This window comes from Sceloporus undulatus, chromosome 2, assembly GCF_019175285.1.
Source record: "Sceloporus undulatus isolate JIND9_A2432 ecotype Alabama chromosome 2, SceUnd_v1.1, whole genome shotgun sequence".
NCBI lineage: Eukaryota > Metazoa > Chordata > Lepidosauria > Squamata > Phrynosomatidae > Sceloporus > Sceloporus undulatus.
Genome location: NC_056523.1, coordinates 57,984,884 through 58,009,023, shown reverse-complemented (window position 1 = coordinate 58,009,023; position 24,140 = coordinate 57,984,884). Strand labels below are relative to the sequence as shown.

General features: G+C 40.1%; 1 long non-coding RNA gene across 1 annotated transcript in view; it reads right to left on the bottom strand.

Moving 5' to 3' along the window:
* Positions 1 to 4,322: 4,322 nt before the first annotated feature.
* The window catches only part of LOC121923748, a 40,424-nt gene continuing 20,606 nt past the window's right edge, over positions 4,323 to 24,140 (bottom strand). Inside the window, exons 2-3 of the long non-coding RNA XR_006102457.1 lie at positions 9,222 to 9,284; positions 4,323 to 4,871 (exon numbers count right to left, since the gene is read on the bottom strand). This is a non-coding gene — a long non-coding RNA (uncharacterized LOC121923748). The remainder of the gene's footprint in view (positions 4,872 to 9,221; positions 9,285 to 24,140) is intronic.

The following is a 24,140-nucleotide window of genomic DNA, read 5'->3' as shown; positions in this document are numbered from 1 at the left end:
ATCACATCCCATTAAAAGTAGTTCAGACATCAAATCTCATACTCTTAACATCTCTAACCCTGCTTTCCTGCAATAAATTAGGGAGTAAATAATGTCCTAGTTTATACTACTAAACATTCATTAAATTCCTGTGTCTTTGCTAAACTAGATGCCATAATTTCTTTTGCCTACAATCTCAGAGGGGAAAGTGTCTTTGGAGTGTCTTTTCAGTCACTGTTCAAACTGGTATATATACTGAATCACAATATACAATTACACAACTTTGTTCTCTATTTCGTATTTTAGGTTCAGTGTAAGAAGCATATCAGGTTTTTTAGAAAACTGTAGCTAATAAAGTTGAAACAGTAAAATGGATTACAAATATATTACACAGATTGACTTTACTATAAATTCTGAATCCAGATGAACATAAGTCTGTATTAGACAGAGATAAACATACATAATTCATGAATATATACCCCACTGCCTAAGGTTTACATTTACTTTTCTGCTACTGGGCAACAGCATTAAATTTAAATCAAACATAAAAGAAGCAACAGTGTGTTTTTCATTATCTCAAGTCCAGTAATCAGGTAAAGTTAATCCCTTCTGATCTTTCTGATATGAGCTTGCTAGAATTTAGCAATCAAGTTGTTATTACCCTTAATTAGGTCAGAGGAATGGCAGCATTACTAACACTCTAACTCATATCCAGTTTGAATTCAATCCTTAAAGCTATCAAAATTCATCCAAGCTCTGAATGAGTATGTGTGCAAAGTATGTATATACAGAGTTAATAGCATCAAAATTAATCACACTTGTAACTGGACTAATATCATTGCAACAGATCATAATTAAAAATTAAGGGCATTCTCTGCTGAGAATCTGGACAGTAGTGGTATTTTATAATCCAGTCCTAAAATGTGGAGGGATGTGTGCTTACAGTGGGATTTGTCAGGAGTACATCACTGAGCATGGATATACTGTTTAGCGACTGGCCATCAAAAATAAGCAGACAGACTCTACTGTATACAAAACAAGTAACATACCTTCAATGTTGATATTTCTGCAGTGTGTGTGTGTGCATGTATGCATACTGAAAGAGTATATTTTCAGAACAACAGATTCAACAGAAATTAGTGGATTTTATTTTGTTTTTAACCATGTATATGCTATTTTCTCAAGAGTGTCTATCTAATTCTTCACTGCACACCAGACAGACAACATCATCATCAAAATGATGATGATGATGATGATGATGATGATGATGATGATGATGATGCAGCCAACGCAGAGGGAGTAGGTTACTGAGTAACAATGGCTGGTGGAAAAGACTCATATTCCAAGGGTGGAAAAATAAACATTCACCATTGACTGTTCAATAGTTAGATCTTACTGCTTTAGTCATGATGAGACATGCCTTTCACAGACATCAATTTCAAAAAAATGTATTCTTAGAGAGATGGTAAGTACTTGTAAATGGATGTACTTCGCCCCTTTATTTTTATTTTATCTTTTTATCCTTTTCTATTTTTTCTTTCTTCTTTGTATGTATATTTTTAAAAATCCAATAAAATATTTTATATATTTATTTTTAAATCCATTAAATCTCTCTCTCTCTCTCTCTCTCTCTCACACACACACACACACACACATATGGTAGAATACCTTTTTATATTTCACCCAAATGGCAAATACCATTATGTTACTCTTTATGGTAATGTGATATCACTTCAATGGCTATGTACATGCCATGGAATCCTAGTAGAGAATGCCAAGTGCTTCACAGAACAACAAATCACAACAATACAGCTGTGTTTTAATTTTTTTATATTAGATACCTGCAGGGGCTGCAGCAGTCCAGGTTTAGCACAAAATCCACCTGTTCAAAAGGTGTTTAAGTGTCAGTGTTTATTGTCAAGGCAAGGAACAAATACCCCAAACTGCTATTTTTGTCAGGTGACATTACACACACCACTTGCCTTTTGTGTTCTCAGTACTAATGTTAATAACGAAAATAGCATCTTAAGTGAATTAAATTTCTCAAGATGCAGAGAATTAGGAAGAATTAGGGAGAGATGCAGGCCCAGTTCCATTGGGTCTGTCCTGGACTAAGAAGCAGAGCCCTACTTCAGTCCATCTGGTGCCATCCAAACGCAGAGGGAGATGCAAGGCCTAGTTCCATCGGGCCTGGCCTACATTAAAAGCAGAGCCCTCCCTCCAGTCCCCATGCCATGGTCCAGGCCTCAGAGGGAGAAAATAATTGCTGGACCTGATTCCCTTTCCCAATGCCATTCCCTTCAACTTGTGTGTCATGTCTTTTTAGATTGTAAGCCTGAGGGCAGGGAACCGTCTAATTAACCATTTGTAAACTGCTCTGAGAGCCTTTGTGGCTGAAGAGTGGGGTATAAATACTCTAAATAAATAAATAAATCAACTATAATACATTCAAATAAAAACAAAAGGTGCCAAATTAGTTAAAGTTTTGTTCCATTTCTCCTCCACCTAAAAAAAAACCTGACGTGAAGTATCCCTGCTGCTCCAAACTAAGTATGAGCAACGCTTCAGCACATCCTGTGAAAGACTGACAGGAAACTATCCCTTATGACAGACTATTATGGAAAACAGTAGACAGTCTGGCACTACCAGGATACATTATGTCTTACAATTCTATATTTATACAGGGACATGAAGTGTGGACAGATATATAGGCTAACTGGAAAGTGTTCCACCCATGTACAATACAAAGTCATTAGCTATATGAAAAAATGTTTTGAAGAATGCAATAACCCCACATCTTTTTAAATTTGTAAATGAATTTTCTACCAAACAAATTCAGTCAAATGTTGTAATTTGTTCTGTTTCAGACAAATGACAACCAGGGCCCTCAGTGTTTGTGGCTGGAGCTCACTAATTTTTAGAGTCTATAGAAAAATTAAAAAGAATATATGGGGTTTAAAGTAACCTAACCTATTCCCATAAATGGGGCCCATTCATTTGTAATATTTAATTGATAGAAACAGTATTAAAAGATGGTAAAAATAATAAATAATCCATATTTATTCCAATACCTCTGAAGCCAACCTGCAATGCTATATAGCAATATATTTCAGAGATAAAATCTCTCTTGAATAACATGCATAGATAAGTTACCATCATCTACCACAGAATTGGGAATCATGTGGCCTTCCAGAGGTAGTCAGATTGTAACTCTCAGCTTCCTTCATCATTGGCTAGACTGGGTAGGGATGCTAAGAGGTCCATATGATTCCCACCCATGATTAATTTTGTCAATTGTCAATACAGTTCCTGAAGATGTGTTCAAGCCCATTACTTCTATAGCAGAACATTTGGGACCAGAGAGGGATAAATAACACAGGAAGAATATTCATAAATTACCCCCCCCCCAAAAAAAAACTAAGGATATATAGAATGAAACAAACAGGTCAGATAAGCTTTGCACAAGCAAACAAAAATATGTGGGACTTTCTACAAACCATTTTGAAAACTACTTTCAAAAAGCATAAATGTCTGTCTTTCCTTTTTTCCCTTTTAGCATATATTATTTCACTGTAGCAATCTAAATGAGCAATGCGTCAAGGCTTCTGTTGAAGGACTCAGGCTGAATCCCTGCAAATCTGAACACAAAGGGTTAAACGATACCCTACAGAAATGGGAGGAACCTTGAGAACTCCTTAAAGCTATTTCCTGTCTCTTGCCTTGCTTGCTCTCTCTCCTGGCAAAGTTTATCTGCTCAATGTTGTACATATGTTTTAGTTCCATTAAATCTTTTGTAAGCAATCTGAAATGTTTAGTCTCTTGTCCAGCCAGTGGCCATGTGTGCCTAAAATCCTTCATAAAAAGAAGCTTCATGAACTGAGTATGCTTCCACTGCAGTCTTAAACCTAAATCTATTTATTGGAATAGGCCCATTAAATCTAATCACTGCCTATGTACATCATCACCTCTGTAAATTCCATTTATTCAATGCTTCTACTATATTTGTGATTAACACTGAGAATTAGACTGTTATACTCATACACCCACCTACCAAAGGGTGATCAGCAATAGCTCCTCTTCATCTTGGAGAGAAGTGTGTCATCTAGACACAGTGCCAGAGGAGCGATGTGATGCCACGCATCCCAAATGCAGCCAATTAAGTTTTTTTTGGGGGGGGGGGTTTGTCAAAAAACCCACTTAATCCAGGATAATCAATATCAGTCCCCCCCCCCGAGTTTTTAAAAAAAGATCCACATTGTCAGTAGTGTGAATAAGTGATGCGAATAGACCCGAGATAAAATGCTGTATACCAAAAAAAGAGTTCTGATGCATTTGCACTGTCAATTCCATCTTTATTCAAATACTTGCCCATGTGAACGACCGAACTCACAGAGATACGGATCAATGCAGTTCCATAACGTGAGTAGCAAACCCAGGATGCGTGAATGAGATTATTCACTTCACCACACTAAAACCAACATGTGAATATTCTCTTAGTGACATTTTCTTATTGGCAGCTTTCTAAATTCTGGATTGGAAGACGGGTGTGTGTGTGTGTGTGTGTGTGTGTGTGTGTACATGCCTAAATGGGTGCATGCCCACAAATTAGTATACAATTTATTTGCAAACAAAAAGGATGTACAATATCTCATTTTTAGAGTTAATCTGCAAGAGATTATTATGTGGCAACTGATTTGTAATGTGGCAACTGATTATGATGTGGCAACTGATTTACAATCAAAACAATGCTAACTCACTGCTTCTCATGTAAAGTTAACCATTCCAGCAACTTCACTTCTCCCTTTCCTGCTTGTTCTTTCTCATCGTCACGTGAAGTCTAGCTTCTTGGGGCAGAGGCCTTTCCTTTTGCATTCTGTAATGCACTGATGGCACTATATAAATGAATAAAATAAATGATTCTGTAACAAAAGTTTATTTGGCATTTGATAGTTCCCTTCCCTTCCCCTCTCCCCTCTCCCCCCTCATAACATGAACATCACTTGGGGGATTCAACTTGGAGCATCTCCCTGGCAACTATGGGGACAGAATGATGAACTATATAAGCCTTTGGTCTGATCCATTAGGGCTCTTCTCAGGTTTTTGGTATTGTGCCACTTTCTATACTGGTTTTAAAGAGTTACAAGTAGACCATGCTAATAGGGAAATCTAAATGAGACCTGGCCCTTTAACTCTCAGATCTCTATATATTCTCCTCACCCCATCCATTTCCTATTACTACTTGTACACTATGGATAAACACTATCTTTGAATTTTTTTTAAAAAATCTATCCTTATACAATTCGGCCTGAAACACATCCTAAGGCAGCTTCATTATTTTGAAAGGTACTATGATTTCAACAGGATAACCACCAATAAAACTGAAATAATTTTGAAAAACAGAGCTTGCATATTTAGCCAATGATGACAGATCTAACACTCTGTAAACCTACAGCGCTTTATAAATAAATCTTAATAATAATAATAACATGCTTTAAGGCAACTGTTAGGTGGATTTGTAATTGGTTGACTGGTCGAACCCAAAGGGTACTCAACAATGGCTCCTCTTCATCTTGGACAGGGTGCCACAGGGTTCTGTCCTGGGCCCAATGCTATTCAACATCTTTATCAATGACCTGGATGAAAGAATAGGGGGCATGCTTATCAAATTTACAGTTGACATCAAATTAGAAGGAGTAGCTAATACCCCAGACGAGAGGATCACAATTCAAAAAGACCTTAATAGATTAGAAAGCTGGGTCAACACTAACAAAATGAATTTCAACAGGGAGAAATGTAAAGTACTGCACTTAGTCAGAAAAAATGAAATGCATAAATATAGGATGGGGGACACTTGACTTAACAAGACAACATGTGAAAGGGTTCTAGGAGTCCCAGTATACCACAAATCTGAACACAAGTCAACAGTGTGATGCGGCAGCTAAAAAAGCATCAACAGAAGTATAGTGTCTCAATCACGGGACGGAACTCTATTCTGCTTTGGCCAGACCTCATCTGGACTATTGTATCCAGTTCTGGGCACTACAATTCAATAAGAATGTTGACAAGCTAGAAGGGGGTAGCCAAAATGGTGAAGGGTCTGGAAACCATGCCCTATGAAGAGAAACCTAAAGAGCTGGGTATGTTTAGACTGGAGAAGAAATAATTAAGAGGCGATATGATAGCACTGTTTAAGTATTTGAAGAGGTGTCATATTGAGGATGGAGCAACCTTGTTTTCTGCTGCTCCGGAGAATAGGACCCAGAACAATGGGTGCTAGCTACAGAAAAAGAGATTCCACCTAAACATTATGAGGAACTTCTTGAGAGTAAGAGATGTTCAACAGTGGACCACACTCCCTCAGAGGGTGGTGGAGTCTCCTTCTTTCAAGGCCTTTAAACAGAGTCTGGATGGTCATCTGTCAGGGGTGCTTTGATTGTGAGTTCCTGCCTGGCAAGCGGTTGGACTGGATGGTCCATGTGGTCTCTTTCATCTCTATGATTTTATGATTCTAAGATTTATAAAGCAACATCTATAAGAAAGCTTTAAAAGATATTTCAGTAGCTGCTTACTTCTGGAAAACCTCCCTTACGAATCATGCAGAGCACTTGCTTTCCAAGAATTAAAAATCCTTACATGTTATGGAACATCATGTTTTTACTGATACAGAATAGTGTAAGATAAATACTATCATACTGATAGTACAATGGACTAAATAAAATAAATTAGTCAAGCAACTGGTAAGTCTTCTCCAATGCATACACATTTTTAGCACTTACATCACATGTGATGAGCAAGAAAAAAATGTGATCAGTTTCCTAACTCTTGTAATTAGCTTATCATTAACAGTGTGGGAGTAAGATTGCTGGAAACAGGATGGCTCAATTTTTCTTTATTAAAGCTGTATTTACACAGATGTGCACATATGGTTGTGTGTTCAGTGACATTTGGGGAATATGCAGTACTGGAAGAGAACATGATTTCATTACACTCTTAAGACTCATTGGTTCCAACAAACCTCTTAGGACTATGAGATTCTTTTCAAAATGTCTTATGGACGAGTCCAATCCAGCTTGATGAAAACTAGGGCTAGCATCAGAGGCCTGCCAGGACCTATTCCTGGTGCCTACTTTGCCCCATCACCTTATTTTTTTTCCCTGACTCTGCATTTGGATCTAAACACCCTCTAGAAAAATCACAACCTATGAGCAAACAGATACTGATAGATCTATTGCATTGGTATTACTACTGTCCAACAGATTTAGCATCAATAATACATTTATTAAAGCTTTTGCCTTTCTTTACAAAGTCAAGGACTGAACAAGACAGTAATTTAAGCTGTTATTATGTTGCACACACTTACCTGGGAGAAAATTTTAGTAGATACTTAGGGATAAAGTGTGCAAACTGTAAGCTTTGAACTGATCTCATAAAACCCTTGGCCTAATTTTGCAAGTCTCCTGGAAGTAATCAGTTTAGTCATTTAAGAATAATCTGTCCCTTTCCCAGTAGCCTAGTAAGTAGGGAAGGAAAGGGGGGGGGGAGAATAAGTGGCAGAGAGAGATTTGGAAAGAAAGTTTGGGGGTGGGGGGAAGAGAAAAAGAAGGGGTGGCTTGACTACTTTTGACTCTTGTCCCATCCATCACTGGCTTCATCAACACTTGCTGTCTGCCTGTAGCCTCTGACATATTTTCCCAAGAGAATATTGGCTCTACAAAAACAAACTTTTCTAACCTTGCAATAGATCTTACTTCTGAGTAGTTTGCCACATTAGAAAGATCTACTTGAAAGCAGAAAGTAGAATTGAGGTAAAGACAGTGGCTGCATTCAGGCCTAATGCTAAAATGGGATATTCTTCCTCTCCTTCTTCCAGTGTGGCCACATAGAGACAGGAACTTTGTGCTTTAGACTTGGCACACATTAGCATTTTATGCACTCTAAGGTCCTCGGAGAAGAATTTTCTTCAGCCAAAAAAAATCTAGACTAACCTCAGTTGCCCAGAGGGCCTTCTCCACCGCTGCTCCAAAGCTATGGAATGACCTGCCGAAGGAGATCCGTCACATTTCTACTCTTACAGCCTTTAAGAAGGCTCTTAAGATGGATCTCTTCCAGCAGGCCTTCACTATCTAGTTCCTCTCCCCATTTACTGTGACTCATGTTACTCTGTCCACCAATTCTTCTCTTAAATTTAATGAGAAAAATTAAATTAAAGTTAATTAAAATTAAATTCTTTCCTCAAGAACAAGAGCCTCTGTGTCAACTGTCATCATCAGACCTGGGAGGGAGTGAAAAAGACAAGCCCAATTTCATCAGGTCTAGCTGTGAATTCTGTGACTTATGTCGCTCTCTTTTATCTTAATTTATTGTAATTTATTTTATTGTATTCTCTGTATTTTTACTGCTGTAACCTGCCCAGATTCCTTGTGATTGGGCGGGCTATAAATTATCATTATTATTATTATTATTATTATTTGAACTTTGATTAGTCTTTTCTGAAAATAAGCCAGTTTTGTCTTAATTCTCTCCCATTAACCATATTAAAGTGGTAGGTGATTCTGACTTTGTCATCCTGGTTGCACCATAAGCAAAGGGAAAGTATGCAAACTCTAAGCTTGCTTAGCTTCTAACATGAATAACTGTCTGGAAATGCCCATAATAGATTTCCTGTGGAAAACCTGTGCTGAGGAGCGGGGGCAGGAAGCTAGGTTCATTCTTGTACTGATAAATGATGGTTTAGCTTTATATGTGACTCGGTTTGTAGTAATAAAAAGTTCAACTTTTAACCAGAAAGTATGTTTTCATTAGGGATCCAGCAAGGTCTCAGCACAGCAATAAATATGAAAATTCACCATTTATCTATGGCAGTACAACTTATCATTAAGTAAAAACTGAAAGCAATCAAATGAGGCATATAAATATATTTATACATTTGGTTTCATATTTTATCATTGTTTTGGTATCTTAATATCTTTTACTTAGAGGTTTAAGGCAATCTTTTTATCCATCAACTGGAATCTGGATAACAATACTGTTTTATCTGCACTGCTTTCCTGGGTATACACTCGCTTCTCTGAATAAAACATGACTAAAAAATAGAACAGATTGTTAGCAATATTTTAACATGCAAAGCAGAACATACCGTCATGACATACATAAACAGTCTGGCACTTGATGGCCAGCAATACCTCCACATTAGCAACTTACTGTGTATATAACATTTAAGTAACAGGTAATAGATTACTCACACTTGAGTCGAAGTTGCAGACACTGACTGCATCTTCATCTTGGGTGCTCTGCTTGCGCTTTTTCTATTAAAAACAGAATTTTAAAATAAGAGTTTAGTAGCAGAAAATAGTACAACAAAATAATTAAGTCCTTATTTTGCATATTTCTACATTATAATAGCAATAAAAGGCTTTGCAACTAGAGAGTATCACTGGTTTCTACAAAAGCTCACACACTATTTACCCCAAATTTGGTAAACTAACATGTGAATGCATGCAACATTTATCTTTTATGTTTCAACTCAACATTTGCACAACATTTAAAGAACAATATAATTAAAAACATAAAAAAGTGGTATTTAAACACTTAAAATGATACAACACCCAAGCCAGTCCTTTAAAAACACTCTGTTATAAAAGCCTGCCTGCATAAAAAGGTTTTAACCTGTCAGTGGAAGGGCAATAAAGAAGAAGCCATTCTGGTCTCCCTGGGAAGGAAGTTCCACAGTCTAGGGGCATACACCAAGAAGGCCTTCTCTCACGTATCCATCAATGTTATTTGTGATTATGGTGGAACTGAGAGAAGGGCCTCTCCTGAGGATCTCAGGGCCCAGACCAGCTCATATAGGGAGATGCAGGCGGAAAACAGACAGTGATAATGGGGAAGCTTAACACCTCCCCTTTGAGCGCCGGATTGGGACCGCGGCAAGCGTATGCCATGCCCCCAACCTGTCATTTTCCTGGCACAAAAAGAAGCGGCACAAAGCCACACCCTTTTGTTCTGGGAAAAGAGTGCAATAATGTGCGATCAGCCATTCGGCATCCCAGTGGCATGCTGCTATCTGAATGCTATGCCCCCACACTGCCAGGAAGCCAGCTTTATTTGCCAGTCTGTTTTGTCCCACCGTCTGCCAACTAACCTGGACCTGAACCATATAGGACTTTATAGGTCACAACCAGCATTTTCAGTACTGTGTCACTTCTGGACACAATTCAAGAAGGAAATTGACAAGCTGCAACATGTCCAGGGGAGGGTGACCAAAATGGTAAATCAGTTAAAAACAGCTCGGCTGCTAACTCTACCCCAATGCCTCACAAAGCCCCACCACTCCGGAGCAAAAGCACTCCAAATCTGAAAAGGATTTGCCCAATGAAAATGGCTTCTCAGCCACTGGTTTTTCTCTCTTCCTGTACAGGAAAATGAGTATATATAGTATGTGTTTATAGAAATGCTCCCCAACACACTTTGGAGCTATATCAGAGAAGTTTAATCACTGTTTACTCTTTTCAAAATTACCCACAAATAAACTACTATTATTACAACACAATTGTCACATAAGCTTAGACAAGTTCAAAGCAAAGAAGATTTTCTGGGAAAGATGTGTTAGATTTCTTTAAAACTTACGACAAATAAATAAAAAATTCAGCAAAGTTTTCTGACTTTCAAATGTTTTAATAAGGACAATAAAAATAATTTTGCCTAACTTATACTGCTGACAAAAAGAAGGCTTAGTACAACCAAGAGTAGATTTTTGTGTGGAAGAATGACTATTAAGTTCTGCTATCCTAAAGTGGGCTCGGAATTCTGTAATTTAAGCATAAGCCTCTTGAATCAGGTTTCAAGTGGTGGATCTTAGCATTCCAATTATAAAAAATTATACCATAGCATCATAGAGCTCATGAGATTAAAGTATGTCTATAAAGCTTATTTATAGAGTTGTGGCAGTGGGATAGAATGTATGTAATAGGATCCAGAAATATGTAAATCATGTACCTTGCCCTAAATGTTCAAAAGGGCTGGGTGAGGTAATACAGGCCTTTCAGATCTTTACAGTGGCCAGTTAGTGCTGATGTGTGAATGCAATACATATATTAATATAAGAGTACTCCCTTCTGCCCATATCTCTTTCAACTCTACAATCCTATGATTCTACAAATTTTCTCAGAGTGAGTTTTGAAGCCAGGGGAATTGACTTTTCTTAAGCAGATTTATTGCTTTCACACATCAATGCTAACTGACCATTCTAAAGACCTGAAAGACCCATATTAACTAGCCCACCCCTTTTAAAATTTAGGGCAAGGGACATGATTTGCTTCTTTGTGGATCCTATTAAATTCTGTCCCACTAACACCAGTGCACAGATACACTTTCTGCCTGAGGCCTTAATAACAGTCTGCACTGCATCTGAAGAACTGGGTTTATATCCATGAAAGCTCATGTGAAAATAAAAACAAATTACAGTAGGCCCTTGGTATCTGCTTTAGTTTGGTTCCAGGACACACACACACACCCCGGGGTACCAAAATCTGTAAATGTTCAAGTGCCTTTACATATAATGGTTAAGGCCCCATACAGACAGGCCAAAATAAAGCTGCTTCAGGTCACTTTGGAGGTATGCTGTTTAAATGATGCATGTGTCCTAAGAGTCCGGAAGCCACGACAAAGCCACAGTCCATTCCTAAGACTGGAGCATGGCTTTAGCATGGCTTCCGGACTCCTAGGACACATGTATCATTTAAACAGCATACCTCCAAAGTGACCTGAAACAGCTTTATTTTGGCCTGTCTGTATGGGCCCATAGTAAGATCATGATCCTTATATAAAATGGCAAAATCAAGATTTGCATTTTGGAATTTATGTATTTTTAAAATATTTTCAAATCGTGGATGTTTGAATCTGTGGATAAAAAATCCATGGACATGGAGGGCTGGCTATAGTCTTAAAGGTGATTCCCCATTCCTTCCCCCCCTCCTTTTTTATGCTCTTATTGGTTATCTCAACAAAAATTAAAACAAGATACCCATTTATGTTAAAAGTACTTTAATTACAGGAATTAAAATAATTATAACTGGAAAATGAAGCCTATTTTAGCTTTGTCACTAGGTTTAAGCTGCTGATAAAGGACACAGTACACACAAAGCACAGTAACCAGCAGAGGAAATGCAAAGATGTGTCACAAAGACAAAAGTTATTTCCTGTAATGTGGACAGCTGTAGAACAGCAATGACATGACTAGATCTCCTAGATCTCTGAAATACTGCCAAAGGCTTTAGTATTGCAACTTGCAAAGAAGTATTAAAAAGAAATGGCTATTATAAAGCAAAAATAGGCACAAATGGAAAAAAATTTCATGATTCATTTTTTGTGACTTTTCACCCACTTTCCTTGGGTTTGTTTGTCAAGAACAGCATAAAAAATACTTATCCTTTAGCTTCCTGTCTAACGTTCCTGCACTTTTTCTGGATTTCACAGAACTCCAAAAGCTATAAGCCTCTTAGCCATCACCTTCTAATGAGCCAAGCTTATTTTAAAAAAAAAACCACAAATAACATCCACTGCTACACTTTAATTAAATGAAAAAGAAAATAGATCTAAGTCACAGTCAGTATAATTCAATTGAAGTATCTAGTCCATTCTACAGTTTTATACAGTTACAGTCAGCCCTTCTTATACACGGATTTTTTATACACGGATTCAAGCATACATGTTTTGAAAATGTTAAAAAAAAATTCAAATATCAAACCTTGATTTTCCATTTTTTATAAGAGGCACCATTTTGCTATGTCATTATATTTAATGGGACTTGAGCATACACAGACTTTGTTATACACGGGGGATCTTGGAACCAAACCTCAACGTATAACAAGGATCCACTGTACTGAGCAAAACTGAACTTTGTGGCATCCTCTACGATAAATACCATATAGGATGGTTGGAACTTACTTATCAGATAAGAAACCACTGAAGCACAATGAACACTTTCACCCAAAGAATACTTAGATAATATTTTTGAGAGCATGGAAAGATACTAAAAAAAAACAAACAAACAAACAAACAAAAACAAAAAACAAAAGAAAACAAAAGAAAGGGGGGGGAGCATTTGAAATCCATCTTCCTTCTGCCTAGCAGTGCAACTGTGCCTGTTTCATGCCAAAACCAAGCCAAAAGCTAGATTGGAATGGGTCCAGAAAATTAATATCATTCAACTTCAGTCAAGGTTGGAGTTATCTAGCTGTCAGAGATCCAAGTACCTTGCCATAAAAGTCAAGAGCCCTCCTCCTGAGCACCATCTTGAGGGGGAGAGAGGGCCTGGCTGAGACAAAGAGCCCCTCCCCGACCCCATCTTGAGGGGGAGAGAGGTCGGCCTGAAGACAAGAGGCCCTCATCCTGACACCATCTTGAGGGGAGAGAGGCCTGGCCTGAGACAAGAGCCCTCTCCTGACCCCATCTTGAGGGGGAGAGCGCGCTGCCTGAAGACAAAGAGCCCTCCTCCTGACCACCATCTTGAGGGGGGGAGAGGGCTGGCCTGAAGACAAAAGACCCTCCTCCTGACCACCATCTTGAGGGGGAGAGAGGCCTGGCTGAAGACAAAGAGCCCCCTCCTCCTGACCACCATCTTGAGGGGGAGAGAGGCCTGGCCTGAAGACAAAGAGCCCTCCTCCTAACCACCACTTGAGGGGGAGAGAGGCCTGGCCTGAAGACAAAGAGCCCTCCTCCTGACCACCATCTTGAGGGGGAGAGAGGCCTGGCCTGAAGACAAGAGGCTTCTCCAACACACCATCTTGAGGGGGAGAGAGGCCTGGCTGAAGACAAAGAGCCTCCCCTGACACATCTTGAGGGGAGAGAGGCCTGGCCTGAAAAAAAAGTAGCCCTCCTCCTGAACCACCATCTTGGGGTGAGAGAGGCCTGGCCTGAAAACAAAGAGCCCTCCTCCTGACCCACCATCTTGAGGGGAGAGAGGCCTGGCCTGAAACAAGAGCCCTCCTCCTGCCACCATCTAGAGGGGAGAGAGGCCTGGCCTGAAGACAAAGAGCCTCCTCCTGCCACCATCTTGGGGGGGAGGAGGGCCTGGCCTGAAGACAAAGAGCCCTCCTCCTGACCACCATCTTGAGGGGGAGAGAGGCCTGGTCTGAAGACCAAAGAGCCCTCCTCCTGACCACCATCTTGGGGGGAGAGAGGCCTGGCCTGAAGGACAAAGAGCCTCCTCCTGACCACCATCTTGGGGGGAGAGAGGCCTTGGCCTGAGACAAAGGCCCTCTCCTGACCACCATCTTGAGGGGAGAGGGCCTTGGCCTGAGACAAAGAGCCCTTCCCTGACCACCATCTGAGGGGGAGAGGCTGGCCTGAAGACAAAAGCCCTCTCCTGACCCCATCTTGAGGGGAAGAGGCCTGGCCTGAGACAAGAGCCCTCCTCCTGACCACCATCTTGGGGGAGAGAGGCTGGCCTGAAGACAAAGAGCCCTCCTCCGACCACCATCTTGAGGGGGAGAGCCTGGCCTGAAGACAAAGAGCCCTCCTGCCACCATCTTGGGGGGGAGGAGGCCTGCCTGAAGAAAAGGCCTCCTCCTGACCATCTTGAGGGGAGAGAGGCCTGGCCTGAAGACAAAGAGCCCTCCTCCTGACCACCATCTTGAGGAGAGAGGGCCTGGCCGAAGCAAAGAGCCCTCCTCCAACCACCATCTTGAGGGGAGAGAGGCCGGCCTGAAGACAAAGGCCCTCCTCCAACCACCATCTTGAGGGGGAGAGGCCTGGCCTGGAAGACAAAGAGCCCTCCTGCCAACCACCATTTGCGGGGCGAGAGGACTGGCCTGGACGACAACGGCCCTCCTCCAACCCACCATCTTGAGGGAGAGAGGCCTGGCCTGAAGACAAAGAGCCCTCCTCCTGACCACCATCTTGAGGGGGAGAGAGGCAGGCCAGCAACAACAGGTCTCGCCTGGAAGACAACATTCTTTTTAAATTAATATCAATTATTTCTTTTTAAAATATTTTGATTGTACTTTGTATTTGTCATTGCAATTTTTTACTTGTACACCGCTATGATCAACGCGGAATAGCGGTCTATAAATAAAACTTATTATTATTATTATTAATATTTGGGACTGGTTTGTAGTTGACATAAGCTTCTAGGTCTAGGGAAGCTTTTTGTTATGAGTGGTCTCACAACTGCCTCCTATAAGTCACTTGCCCGGTGGAGCCATTTACACACATCTATAATACTATTTTGCATGCGTCTTCTTGATTACAGCAAAGCTTTTGACTGCATAGACCACAAAAAATGATAGAATGCTCTCAAAGAAAAGTTAGCTCCACTACATTTGACTGTCTTTATACATAACTTGTACCCAGGACAAGAGGCTGGTGTCAGAACTGAGTATGAAGAAACAAAATATTACAAACCATCCTGGGCATAAAATACTGTTTGAAAACAGTGAAATTCTGGACTATGCCAACCACTACCATGTCAGGATACACAGGGAAGCCATTGAAATCCACAAACACCTGGACAATTTCAACAGGAAAGAGGAATCCCTTATAGTAAACAAGGTTTGGCTACCAGTCCTGAAAGATAGCAAGAAGAAGATTCAACAAATGCAAATGAGAAATCTCCCAGGGTCAGGGGTTTCCCAGCAGACAATGAGCACTAATCAAGCAGACATCAGTCCTCTTGTGCAGACCCTCACACCCTGAGGACTGCCATTAGCAACAAACAATATACATGCAAATCACTCCTGCCTTTCCAGGTCACACAATATATATAGCCAAGTCTTTTCCAGGCAAACATTTTCTGAAGATGCCAACTACAGATGCTGGCAAAACGTCAGGAAGAAACTCTGCCAGAATATGGAAACATAGCCCGAAAAAAACCACAAGAAACTAAGAATACTTCCCAATTGGAAAAGGAGTCAGGCAAGGTTGCACACTTTATCACTATTTATTCAATCTGTATGCAGAAAATATTGTACACAGAGCAGGATTGGACTCAGAGGCAGGAGGAATGAAGATCGAAAATAGGAATATTAACAACCTAAAATATGCTGATGACACAATACTACTGGCAGAAATGAACAAAGACCTGGAACAATTATTTAAGAGTGTCAAGGAGGAAAGTTCCAAGGTAGGCTTGATGCTGAAGATCAAGAAAACAAAAATGATGACCACAAAAGATCTACAAGAATCCATCCTAGATAACAAGAAAATTGAAATAGTAAAAAAAATTCCCATACCATGGATCAAACATTAATCAGAATGGAGATTGCAGTCAAGAAATTAGAAGAAAGCTAGGACTGAGAAGGGCAGCTATGAAAGAAAATCCTAAAGAGTAAAGATATAACTCTGGCCACTACAGTGAGGATAGTCCATGCCATTGTACAGATGTGAGAGCTGGACAGTGAAGAAAGTTGATCTGAGATGTGGTGCTGGAGAAGAGTGCTGAAAATACCATGGATGGCCAAGAAGACAAACAAATGGGTTCTAGAACAGATCAAGCCCAACCACCTCCTGGAACTCAGGATGACTAAATTGAGGCTATCATAATTTGGCCACATCATGAGAAGGAATGAATCTTTAGAAAAGACAATAATGCTAGGAAAGGTAGAAGGCAGCAGAAAGAGAGGCAGACCACTTGCCAGATTGATGGACTCAATCAGACAGGCCACAGGACCAGAGCAGAATAGCAGAGAACATTGAGTTTCAGAGAAGTCCCATCCACAGGGCCGCCATGATTCAAGATCAACTTAACAGCAGTTAACAACAAGGACAACTAAGGAGGAAGAGAATTCTTATCATAAAATAGTAAGGTACAAGGTATGGGTAAATCAGTCTTCCTGGCAAGCAGTTGCTATCTAGTCAACAGTTATGCAGTATGGTGCTGATACATGTTGCCTGCTTCAACTACTGCCTCCTGTAAGATTATATCATGATTGTTAGTCTTTGTTGTTTATTTTATAGCTTCTAATTTTAATATATGTATTAATCTCCATTGCTATTTGTAGAATGTATGCCACTAGCAGGCCTTTATTTTATTTTATTTTATGTACAGCATTTTATAAATTTACAGCACTTTATAAATATATTATTTTTATTATTATTATTATTATTATTATTATTATTATTATTAATAATAATAAACTTTTTTCCAACAAAGCTACTAAGGGCTCCTTGGACCACAGGCAGCCCTTTCTGTTCTCTGTGAAGACTCTGAACCCAATGGATGCCCAGTCATTTTTTGCCCACAATCCAGGTGGTTAGCTGGGATGTGACGCTTCCTTGCCTTCCAATATTATTCTTTAGTTGTTCCTACTAGTAGATAAGTCACAGTCTCAATGGAGAGTCCCAGTGGATGGGAGAACTATGTGGAGAGGATAGGAGTGTTTATGTTTGTACATGTATATGGGTACAGGTGAAGAGCCATCATGGTAGTTTGAGAGGTGGACTATGACTTTGAAGATCAGGGTTAGAATCTCCACTTGGCCATGGAAATTCATTGGGTGAACTTCAGCAAATCACACTCTCTTAGACAAAGAGGAAGGGAAAGGCAAATTTTCTCTGAACAAATCTTACAAAAAGAGCCCCATGATAGGTTCAACTTAGGGTTGCTATAAGTCAGTAATGACTTGAAGTTACACAACAACCATAGCTAATTGACAACAGGTTTTCATCACCACCTAATATTCTCAGTGCTAATCCTATTGGACAGGCTGGTTTCAAGAATTTGGAGAAATGTGTTATTGGTTGCTAAATTCTGAACAGTTCAATTGCCAACAATACTGCACATTTCTTACTTGCTTTAATGTAAGAGGAATTCAGTAAGTCTTAATAAAAACTGAAAAGTGGGATATGCAGTCATTCCCCAGTTTCCACAGATTCTGCATTCAGAGATTCAACCATCCATGGCTTGAAAATATTAACAAAAGAAAACCTTGATTTTGCCATTTTATATAAGGGGAACCATTTTACTAAGCCCTTGTTTATAATAGGACTTCAGCATTCATGGATTTTAGTATCCATGGGGGAGGGGGTGCCTTGGAATCAAACCCAAGCAGATACCAAGGGCCCATTGTATTTATTGATGTAATCATAGATGTAGTCCTCATTGCTTCTGTGTCAAACAGGAAGTAAAAGCACCAAGGCAGCAGAAAATTAGTGAATTAGTCACATATACAGTGGCATCCCTATTGTTCTTGTCACCTAGAGCCGGTGCCTGGTACTGCTGGGGGGCAGCCAGCTGCCTAAACATCCACCCAAGGATACCAGGGGGGCTGCCAGGCAAATGAGGCACCAGGGAAGGCAAGAAGGGTGCCTGACTGCATGTGTGTGCCTCCTTCCACAATGTCTTGGCCAGCTCAGTCAAATCAGCTGAGGCACCAGAGAAGGCAGGAGGCCTGCCTGCCTGCCTACTCACCCCTCCTTCTCTAGTGCTTTGCTTGGCTCGGGCAAGCAATCCAAGGCACTGGGGGAGGAGAGGCAACCATGCAGGCACTCCTCACTCCTTCCCTGGTGCCTTGGCTCACTCATGTCCTACATTTTGGGCCGAGTTTTGTCCTGCAGTTGTCCTACAGTTTGGTCTAGATTTTGTCCTACATTTTGTCCCAGGTTTTAGTGGACAATTATGGCAACCCTTGCACCATGGAAAGGAGGGAGGAGATTGCACTTGTCCCTCTTTCTCTGCCACCTTGACTCCCTTAAAAACACTGGCATCAGAGCACTGGTGGGCCCTGGCAGCAGCACCGTACACACACCCTGCAGTGGGAAGAAGGTGTCATTCAGCATGGTCTGCACCTCCACACTCTCCCAGTGATGTCACTATGATCTACTCCACCTCTATTTCATTTTCCATTTTAAGATCTAAGTCCATCTGTCACAAAATTACAGTAGAGGTTGCATTTCAAGTATGAATCAGAGATCTAAAGCAAGCGTCTGGAAATAGATGCTCCTTGACTCATCACTCCTGATGTCGAACCAGGTAAATGCGACAGTCAGGAGCGCCTGTTATCAGCTTCGGCTGATACACTAGCTGCGCCCTTTTCTTGAAATAAGGGATCTTGAGACTGTTGTGCACGCGCTGGTAACCTCACGTCTAGACTTCTGTAATGTGCTCTACATGGGCTTACCCTTGTGCTTGGTCCAGAAACTGCAACTAGTACAGAATATGGCAGCCAGAGTAATTTCTGGAACATCCAGGAGGGACCATACTACCCCTGTTCTAAAGTCCCTCCACTGGCTGCCCATTAGCTTCCGGGCCCAGTATAAGGTGTTGGTTATCACCTTTAAAGCCCTAAATGGCTTGGGTCCAAACTATCTTCGGGACCGCCTTCTCCCCTAACCCTCCCCGCGCACTCCGCTCTTCTGGGAGAGGCTTACTTCAGCCACAAAAATCTAGGCTTTCGACTACCTCCCAGAGGGCATTTTCCATTGTCGCCCCCAGACTGTGGAATGGCCTGCCGGATGAGATCCGCCTACTTACATCCTTAGACAGCTTTAAAAAGGCTGTTAAGACGGACCTCTTCTGGCAGGCCTTTCCAGAATAGAGAACCCAGCCTTAGAAAAACGTCTGGGAAAGATACTGCTGCTCCCACTGATTGTTTGCTGGTGTGATGTTGTTGACCTTCTGGACAGTTTTTAACTTGTTTGTTTGTTTTTAATATTGCATTGGATTTAATACTTTTTTAAGGAGGGGAGGGTACCAGGGATTTTATATGTTCTGTATTTTTAACTTTGTTAGCCGCCCCGATTGTTCTCAGAGGGGCGGGATACAAATAAATTTTATTATTATTATATTATTAGATGTTTAGGGACCAATCCTGCAGCCATCCTGAGCCCTGATACTGTTTAGAAGCTGCCAATTACAACCTTGAATATAAAACAATCATATAGTGTTCACTGTTGAACAGCAAGGGTGGGGGAATTCAATACTTCATCAACAAGATGCAGATAACTGCAGTTTAAATCCAGTTGTTAGCCCTATTTAAAGTAGAAACACTGAGTCAACAGAAATTGCAGTTAAGAGTTAGCATATCAAGTTTGCATTAATTCAGTTATACTACTTGCAGTTAGCATTTTTGGATTCAGGACAGAGAATCAATTTTACAGTAGTTAAGAAAAAGGAATTGGAAGAGGACTGAAATAGGCTCTCACTGAAAGTCATCTTGAATATTTTATACAAAAGAAGAATACAATTTTTATTATAATAAATGAATTAATCATAACCTGATTAATCATGATAAACAACGGTGCAAATTTATCCTGAGCAATTGTTGCTATGACTACTGCAAATCTTAAAAACAGCTAAACAATATCACTTTGTGACATCATCTCACTTTCATATACCATTCAAACTATTACAGGATGGATTTTTAGGAGGTTTCTACTTTTTTTAATGGAATACCTTAGGACAGTAACTTATCAACTAGACATTTATATCAAAGGAAAACAAGCTGGCTCATTATGATAATTAGCTTATATCGAATTTGGAGAACTATTTTCTAAACCACGAATATCTTTCATGAATATCTTTATATCTAATGCAAATATATTATAATCGCAAATATCACTCACATATAAGCTAAGAGCACAATTTCACTGGCTTACAAGATAGCTGCCAATGTAAATCCATGAATAATACATTTTTAGCAGATGCTTAAACATTGCAGATTATTATTGCTGAAATAAAATTTTGATCACAAATGGAAATATCAGAAAGCAGAAACATAAAAGTATGTTACAACAGCAACCAGAACTAGACTGGGCTCTTAGGAATTCCAAAACCAACAAGCTTTGATTGTAAATATATATTTAGAATTTTAAGTTATTTTTCAACTCATGCGTATTCAGTGTATCTTATAACTGGAAAATAAAAATAGGTAGACTAACATAAAATGTAATTCAAAATCTCAATTGGTGTATCATTTTAGAAGTTGTGATGTTAAAGACAAGAACTGTTCACTAAGATCAACCAGATCCAAAATCACTCAAAACCAATTTGTCAGAGCTCAATAGAAAGAATATAGTGATGGTGTATATACATGTGTCTTTGAGAGGCCAGTCAATGTATGGCGACCCCATGAATGTCATAGGGTTTTCTTAGGCAACGAATATTCAGAGGTGGTTGTATTAGCAAGTACCATACTCAAGTATAAGTCAACTCTGTGTATAAGTCGAGGGCAGCTTTGGGGGCCAAAATCAGGGAATTTTATGTTAAGTTGAGGGTAAAACTTAGGGGCATAGGAGGATTAATAAAAGAGACTCACTGGAGGAAGGTTGACCAGGCAGAGCCCTCTCCTGAAACCCCTCCTTCCAGGCTCCACATGGGAGGACTCTGCTTGGTCACCCTTCCTCCGGTGAGTTTCTTTTACTCACATCTGCTTACTATTTTACTGTATTGCCCCATGTATAAGTCTACATAGGATTTTGGAGTCCATTTTGGGGCACAAATTTCTCAACTTACAGTCAAGTATATACGGTATATCTCTTGCTGTTTCCCTGTGTGCATGAAATCAGCTCATAAAGGAGTCTGTAAGCAGGGTCAGGTATTTATGGTTCATTACCAGCAAATCACTGAAAAGAACCACATAACTGAAAGGAACAAATTTGTCAGGAAATTTGATTGCAATGGTGCCTGTTTAATCTCTTAACATTTACATACCCACAAGTGTCGATATCTGTTTTAATAAACTGAATTAAAGAATTAAAATTTAATTTAAAGAATCAAAATTTGAAATTTAAAATTTATATTTTTAAAAAATCTCTTGTTTTTTTCCTCCACTAAGCCTCACTCCACTCACACCACCTCTTTAGAGTATTAAAGGGATGCCGGCAAATGCTATAACTCATTTCTGCCCAAAAGCAGATGTTTGGAGAACAGTGGTATCACTTCTCCTAAGGGGTATAATCCGCACCCTCTGCACCCCCCTGCACTTGCACACAGCCAAAAAAAAAGCACTTGACAGATTAATAACCATATGATGCCCATCTTCTACTTTATCACTTTAATACTATGATTATTAGTAAGTGAATGACAGTCATAATAAAACTACAGTACAACTCTACAGAACCACAATAAATGAAGCCTGTTCAGAGAAGCATCCTTCCTATGGGGTGTAAAGTCTACTTTTAATTAAAACTTGATAGTCATGCATTTATGAAAAGAATAGTTATTAACACATCTTCAGAGCACAAAAACTAGTCTCAAAAGCCTAACTTACCTGATGGTGCATCAAAAAGCAGCAGCACCCCATGATGTACTTACTTAAATGTGCACATATTCAGACTTCAAAGATGTTTAAGAAACAATATAACTCTTACAGCTTTATCTGTCTACCACACAAAGCCCTTACATTTCTCCTTCCGTTCTTTCTACAACTACTCCTCCCTCCATAGCCAAATTTCATTACAGGAAACCGCCATCTATTCAAAACGAAAGACTGAACAATGCAGTGATCTAGGAGTCTTAGTAGACCACAAGGTGAACATGAGTCAACAATGTGATGTGACAGCTAAAAAAGCCAATATGACTCTAGGCTGCATTAGCAGGAGTGTAAACTAATAGTGCCATTCTATTCTGCCTTGGTCAGTCCTTACTTGGAATACTATGTCCAGTTCTGACACAACAATTCAAGAAGGATGTGGAAGCTGGAATGTGTCCAGAGGAGGGCGACCAAAATGGGGAAAGGTATGGAAACCATGCCCTGGGAGGCTTAGGAAGCTGGGTATGTTTAAGAAAGGCAAAAAGATTAAGAAGTCACATGATTGCCATGTTTCAGTATTTGAAAGGATGTCATATGGAAGGAAGAGCAAGCTTGTTTGCTGCTCCTCCAGAGACTAGGACACAGAGCAATGAATTCAAACTTCAGGAAAAGAGATTCCACCTCAACATTAGGAAGAGCCTCCTGACAGTAAGAGCTTTCAACAGGGAAATAGGCAGCCTCAGACTGTAGAGGAAGTTCCTTCTTTGGAGGTTTTTTTAAACAGAGGCTGGATGGCCATCTATCTGGATTGCTGTGGTTTTTTTATTCCTGCATTGAAGGGAACTGGATGGCCCTCTTGGTCTCTTCCAACTCTATGATTCCATGAAATAGACTGGACCAAACTGAATAAAGGTTTATAAAAACCTTTTTCAAATGTTCCATTTCTGAAGACTTCAATCTATTCTGTAATCTTTATTACTAGTTTAAATTGTTAGTATTCTCACTGAAAGCAGTTTATTGTAACAGACATTGACAGTTGTAGGTGTGCTTACAGACTCCTTTTTGACTTGATTTCATGCACACAGGGAAACAGCAAGAGATATACTTGCATACTTTTCTTGCATACACACCCATCAGTATACATTAAAGCAAGAACTTCTTTGAGCATCCTGCTGCTAAGAACCAGTAACATGTTCCTGTAACTCTAAAGAAGATTTTCAACCTTGTATCTCGACGAAGGAAGCATCTCCCCTTCCCACATTATGTAGTAGTAAATGCGACATACCAGGATCAAACCAGGATCTTGGTTTCAATAGCTGATTCTAACTTTTACTAGAGCTGACTTGTTCATGTAAAACTTCATGTTAAAAAAAGTGACATGGGTGATGGGGCAATGGAGAACATTGCCAAAAATTACTACTTTTCATGCTAGTAACTACCTTTGGAGATAAGCAGCTGTAAAAGAGTGTGTAGCAGCTGGGATAATTTTCAGAAAGATATTTTTGATATACCGTATATACTCATCTACATGTAAAAAATGTAAGCCTAAAAATGGGCTCCAAAATCCTAGGTAGATGTGTAGACAGGTCAATACAGTAATACTTCTCCGTGAGGCTTGGGAAAGCTGTGGAGAAGGAAGGGAGGAGAGAGAGGAGGAAAATCGAAGGTCTGTGTCCCCTTTTTTTGCAAGCCAGCAGCCTTGGGGAAGGTTGTGGGGAAGGAAGGGAAATCAGAGGTCTGTGCCCCCCTTTTTGCAAGCCCTTGGGGAAAGTTGTCGGGAAGGGAGGGAATTTGGAGGTCTGTGTCCCCCTTTTTGCAAGCCAGCAGCCTCGGGGAAGGAAGGGAATTTGGAGGTCTGTGTCCCCCTTTTTGCAAGCCAGCAGCCTCGGGGAAGGTTGTGGGGAAGGAAGGGAAATCAGAGGTCTGTGTCCTCCTTTTTGCAAGCCAGCAGCCTTGGGGAAGGTTGTGGGGAAG